Raw genomic sequence first — 6,217 nt, forward strand, 5'->3', positions numbered from 1 at the left:
AAAGAAGAAAGAAACTCATAAATGGAAAAACAATAACCGATTGTAAGGTAAAGTCAACCCAATTAAGAACCCCAACCTGCCTGTCCCTGCATTTCCAGAGTTCTCTGTCAGTATATATTACTTTGAAATACTCATTTGGTAGCCATAGAGCCTTTTATTCCTTAATATGACTATAGTCATTTTTTTTTTTTTACAGATGAACTCAGTGATTGCCTATCTGATCTCAACTCTTGAGCAATTGACAGTGACTAATATTGCCAGCGTTAACCCGTGTTAAGCAGGCATACTTGCTAGACCAGGCAAGGTATACTTGTTAGATAACTTTATATGGGATTTCAAAGAGCAACAAAGGAAATGACTCAGTGTCATTATTTTTATCTCTGCAGAGAAAGTTCTTAGCATTCCCTGAAAGTCTTGTGAAATGTATCACAGTATGAGAAACTTTAACATGATTAAAGAAATTGAGAATGAAGGCCAAGCTATCCACCATTTGGAAAAAAAGGATATGGTTATATTCCAGGTCTCTGACAGTGGCATAATACAATAGATAAATATATCATTCAAAAGGAAGAGCACTTTAGCAGATATAGACTCCTAGACCAGAAATAAAGAGATAGGTTTAAACTTGGACTCGAACCAGACGTCAGACAAAAGATTTACTAACCACAGACATTCTCACGCTTCTCTGGATTGCAATAAGAGGGAGAGATTTTCTGATTACTTTGAATTCTGTGTAAGGGTTTCCATAATATACCTGCACATTTATCCTCAAACACTGATGTGAGGGAGGCTTTTCTGTTGGACGCTGCTTAATGACGGAGTGTGGCCAGCTGTTTCACCTCCTGGCCCAGGTAGGCACACCTAAGAATTACATCTGAAGGGAAGTCATCACATTATTTTTTATTTTATTTTAATTTGTTTTTTGGCTGGGTGTGCCAAAAAGTGTTTAGTTATGTTGTTACTGAGGTTATGTATGTAGTTACTGAGGTACATATATGCTCTGGCTTGTTTAATCCTCTCAGGAACACCACGAGAGAGCAATGATTATTCCCATTTTATAGAGAAAAAATGTAGGTTAGTGAAGATGTGTAGCTGCGTGACCTTGCCACAACTAACAGTGCTAGAGGACTGACTGCCCAGGTCTGAGTGACTCAAGCCCACCGCGCTCGGTTGGTGATTGAGCACTGGGGCTGTGAGGTGGAGGTCACACAGGCGTATTGCCACTGCTGGCCAGTTAGCCATGCCACGGCCTCAACCAGCTGCCTGTGCATGGGACCAGCTGGTCACCACAGAGTCCAAGGAAACGGAGTGGCAGGATTAGTGTAAAACTATCCCTGTGAATAAAAAAACAGCATGTACCCTGAGGATGAATAAGTAGCACAATCTACTTGGGCAAAGAAGAGCACGTTGTAGCATCGTGCCATGTGCATTGTAGATGCCACCCCTCGGCTATGCCCTTAAAACTTGGGAGGACAGGAAGAAACACTTCACCACCAGAAATAAAACTTTGACACTCAAGCCTGCGCACAGAGAGCGGAGGTGGTGCAAAAAAGATTCCTCACTTTTTTTCCCCTCCAGTCAGGATGGGTATCAAGGACTGGCTCCTCTCTGGTCTCCCACCCAATTCCCCCTCTCCTCTCTCAGTGGTCTCCTAGACCCTGCCCTCCTTTTCCCTTCTTCCCCTTGGCTCCTGACAAAAGCTTCCATCTGGTTCTCTCTTGAGGGAGTAGTGGAGATTTTGGTGTTTCAGATCTTACTGTGATAAAAGAAAATTATCCTTCCCAGACCAGCCTCAAAGTGAAACCCTGACGAGACAAATAAACCTTCCTCTGTGTGAAATAGCCTTACTCTGTCCGTTTCTCCTGACTCGCCTCTGGGTTATCCCAGCCCGAAGGAAGCAGGGTCCTCCAGGGGGGAATTGCTAAGGGTCTGGGACAGCAGGTCCACAAAGATGCATCATTAGGCTTTAAAAGTTACTGGAAGTTTTTCCAGGTTGGTGTTAAAACACACTTTAAATTACCAGTCAACTCAGCTGCCTGTCTACAGAATAACACGAATGGCATTTCTGTGATTTTAGACAGGAATTTTTTTGTCTTTTAATTCTTCATATTGCATTTTGGGGGCTGAAATCACATTTCTGTTTTGTGTTCCTTAGGGAAATATTTCCCTTTCTCACATTTCTGATTTCAGGCTTCAGCAATTTCAAACGGGAGCCTCTGAAGATGCACTTAATATTTTATTTTTCAGCTTTTTATTTTCTAGGACTATTTGAAATATTATGAGAATTGTTTAAGATCTTGTTTCTTTCCTTGCTTCAAATCTCACATTCCAATCTGCTCAAAACTCAAGTGTCAAGATGCAAATTAAGCAACTTTTTGGAAAACAACCTGACAGTTCCTATCTATCATGTAGAATAAGAATGTTAGGGTTAAATAAGGTATGTACAGGGATGTTTATTGCAACATGTTGTGATAGTAAGAAATTGGAAAACAACCTAAATATCCATCAGTAAAGGAATGGTTGATTGATTAAAGTGCATGCATGCTATGGCACATTGTGCAGACATTAATTCTGCAGACATTAAATGAATAGGAACATATGCTTCGGTCTTGAAAGAATTTCCACAAAAAGAAAATTACAGACGAAAATGTATTAGTATGATTCCATTTCAAAAATAACAGTAATAAAACTCATTAAGGGAAAGTATAGTTGTGCCAATAGAAAATGTATAGTTGCATAAACACCAAACTAACTGTTTTTGTATACTGGGAAGGTAAGATTGAACAATTACTATCAAATTTTCTTTTATGCAGCTTGGTGTTGTTTGAACTATTACAACAAATATGCTTTTCTTTTGTAATAGAAAACACAATTTTATTTTAGAAAAATTTTATTTTTCTATCAACTTTCTTTAAGTTAAGCCCATTCAGCTTAGAATTGAAGCAAAGACAACTCATACAGGGGTAGAACAAGAGACATTCACGCCTTCTGCCCTCCTCTCTCAATGGTCTCCTAGACATTGCCCCCCCCCCACCGCCTTCCCCCACTCCCACTTCCTTATTTTATTAATAGGGTAAGAAGTTCAGAGAATTTAAGTAACTTGCCCAAGGTCACACAGCTATGAGTAGTGGAGGAAGACTAGAATCCTTTCTTCTGATGCCAAATTGAGTGCTTTCTCCTATATTGCTCAAACCTGGTCATCAAAGTGACCAAACAGGAGACTCAACTTCATTCTCAAAAAAATAGGAAAATATTCCCTTAAAAGCAAATAACTTCATTGTGGCATCAGGTTTTATCCTAAAAGCTAACGTCACTTATATAGTCTACTGCTACAGGCAGCAATATAGATAAATCTGACAAATGCAAAGTTAGGAAAAGAAGCCAGCTGCAAAGAAAACATACTACATGATGGCTACTGCTGGTGATGATGTCAGAGAAAGGGCAGATGGGAGCTTTGGAAGAGCTCCATTGCCTCATCTGGGTGTTGGTTGCATGATTGCATCTGCTGTGTGAAAGTATAACAAGCTGTATGCTTGTGATTGTTTACTTTTCTGCATGTATGCTATGTTCATTAAAAATTAAATTAATCAATGTGATTTTTACATGCATAATATTCTCATATCTGTTGTCATATATTTTTTTTCAAGTCTTGAGATAAAGTTGATTGTTTATAGAAACATGCAATATTCATTTTGCCACATCAGTAGCAATCAGTAAACTTTGGGAGCCTCTAGACATGTCAATACCCTGGTATTGATGAGAATCATGGGATCATGGCCATCTCTGGCTGCAGCAGTAGGTCGGGATATTCCGAAACAGTGAATGGAAGAGCCTTCCAGAGCTTAGGCAGTGGAATTACAACTGCCTGAATTTGAATAATGACTCCACCTTTCCTGGCTGTATAACTAAGGACAAGTAATGTAATTTCCTTTTACTCCAATAGGGTACACCTCAACAGCGGTGTGAGGATTAAATCAGATAATCCATTTAAAGCACTTAGTCCAAGGACTGGCCCACAGTAAGCACAGGAGTAAATGTTAATGGTTGCTAATTACTGTTATACTTCGAGCAAATTTTAACCCTTCTCCCTTACACATGAGCCTCCCATCCCCACCTGCAAGCTAGGACACCGCACATTGCTTTGTAGGTATCAGACACACAATATTTTTTCAGTTGAAGTGGAACCAGTGATTCCCCATGGTCTATAGAGGGAAACGCAATCTTGTTCGGTTTTATTTATTTATTTATTTATTTATTTATTTATTTATTTATTCATTTATTCATTTATTCATGAGAGATAACAGAGAGAGAGGCAGAGACATAGGCAAAGGGAGAAGCAGGCTTCCTGCGGGGAGTCTGATGTGGGACTCAATCCCAGAACCCTGGGATCATGCCCTGAGCCAAAGGCAGATGCTCAATCACTGAGCCACCCAGGTGTCCCTCCTTCGGTTTCATTTAAAGTTGCCCCCCATTTCAGTTCCTACCTATTCTCCAGGTTTACTTTCCTAGCTGTTCCATATGAATTCCCTGTCCCAATCACACAAATCTAAAACCATTTCCAGTATGCCTTGCACTTTCGTCTCTCAGAGTGTTTCTTTGCTTAGGTCTTGCATTCTCCCCACTTCCTGAGATGGCCTCCTCTATACCTTCTGTAACTTCACGAATCTTGTAAGACTGATTAAAGTGATCTCCTATGACAAGCTTCTAATCCTTTTTAATTCCCAAAACCCTTTGAGAATCTGACAATTTCAATTTGATGATTCTCCTGGAAATAAATATATACGAACCATCCTGTTTCAGAGGTCTCACGATTCCTCTGAACTCTCTGCTCCAGCCCCCTATCTCTGGTCCTTTGGCTACCATCACCGTCACAAAGTGACCCTTACTCTCAGTACCCACAGAAATTATGAACTCTCTGAACTAATGCATTGTTTCTTCTTTTGCTGTTTACTCTCATTTTCCTGTGTTTTTTTCCTCACATGGAGAATGTAAGGTATCTGTAGACTGGCCCATTCTACCACACGAGAGACCCTGGGTCAAATGAGATCTCTGAATACATAATCTTTAAAAGGTCAGGGGTCATCAATCAAGAAAGATTGTCTGTTGTAAGCTCAGAAAGCCGACCATTTTCTGCCCGCTGCCAGGGGTGATCAAGGGTATCAAGAGATCTGACTTTCACTGCTGAGCATGTAGGCTTAGTGGAACTACAAGGAAGGAGAAATCAGTCAGATACATTTCAAACCCGCGGACCCTTCTTATATTTATAACAACATGTTTTCCTAGTAACAGTTTATTTTGCTGAAAACATTTAAATAAAAACTTCCAGAGCCTCTTAGAGAAGATGGTTTTACATTCCCCAGTCAAGCACCTGCCTGATTTTAATGTGCTACTATTTTAGTCCTTGTAAACATATACCCCCTTCCATAAGACTGGAGTTGGTCTCTGTATAATTATCACACACACGGCCTCTAAGAATAGAAATAGGTGCAGAGGATTTTTTGGGCTAAGTTTGGTGAACTGTCCTCTCTGAATGTCTTTTGTAGCTACGGAAGCAAGCTCATGGGCAAGAAAACCATTTCTAACTCAACACAACACACTTTTAATACAGCAGCCCAAAAAACATGCTCTCATTGACTTTGGGACATGATCTGGATAAAACCTAACAGACTGATCAAACACAGTCCTGAATCACTTGAACCTTTTCCTTTTGTATTCCGGGGGGAATTCCAGGCTCTTGACAGGTAGAGACCCCACCTTAGTAATAATCAGACTTAGATTAGTTCTTGGGTCCAAGAGACATCCATCCCATTGGCCTTCTTATCCTCTTAAGGCCCATTTAATTCACAGAGGAGTCACAGGCTGGTTGGACTTCTAGAACTGTGCTCAAGATAAACAGCAAGTAATGCTAAAATTACCCTTGGAAATCCCTTGAGCTGCTCATAAAGTCTGATTTCAGGGTTTTGAGTGTACAGTTTATATAATATAACTTGTGAATCTGCATAATTATGTAAAATATGTAATATGTAAGTGCACATGTTTATTCAATATATAATAAATACAAAGTAACATTTGATAACATTTTATTTCCCAGCCTCCCACTCCCACAGAGTGGTTGAATATGCATAAATCAAATGCACTTTAATTCAAGAACGCTCTCTACTTCAAACATTAGAGATGTCTTTTGGCCTCTCAGTTCTATCCTGAAGCTTGCTTCCTG

Source organism: Canis aureus, chromosome 33 (assembly GCF_053574225.1).
Source record: "Canis aureus isolate CA01 chromosome 33, VMU_Caureus_v.1.0, whole genome shotgun sequence".
NCBI lineage: Eukaryota > Metazoa > Chordata > Mammalia > Carnivora > Canidae > Canis > Canis aureus.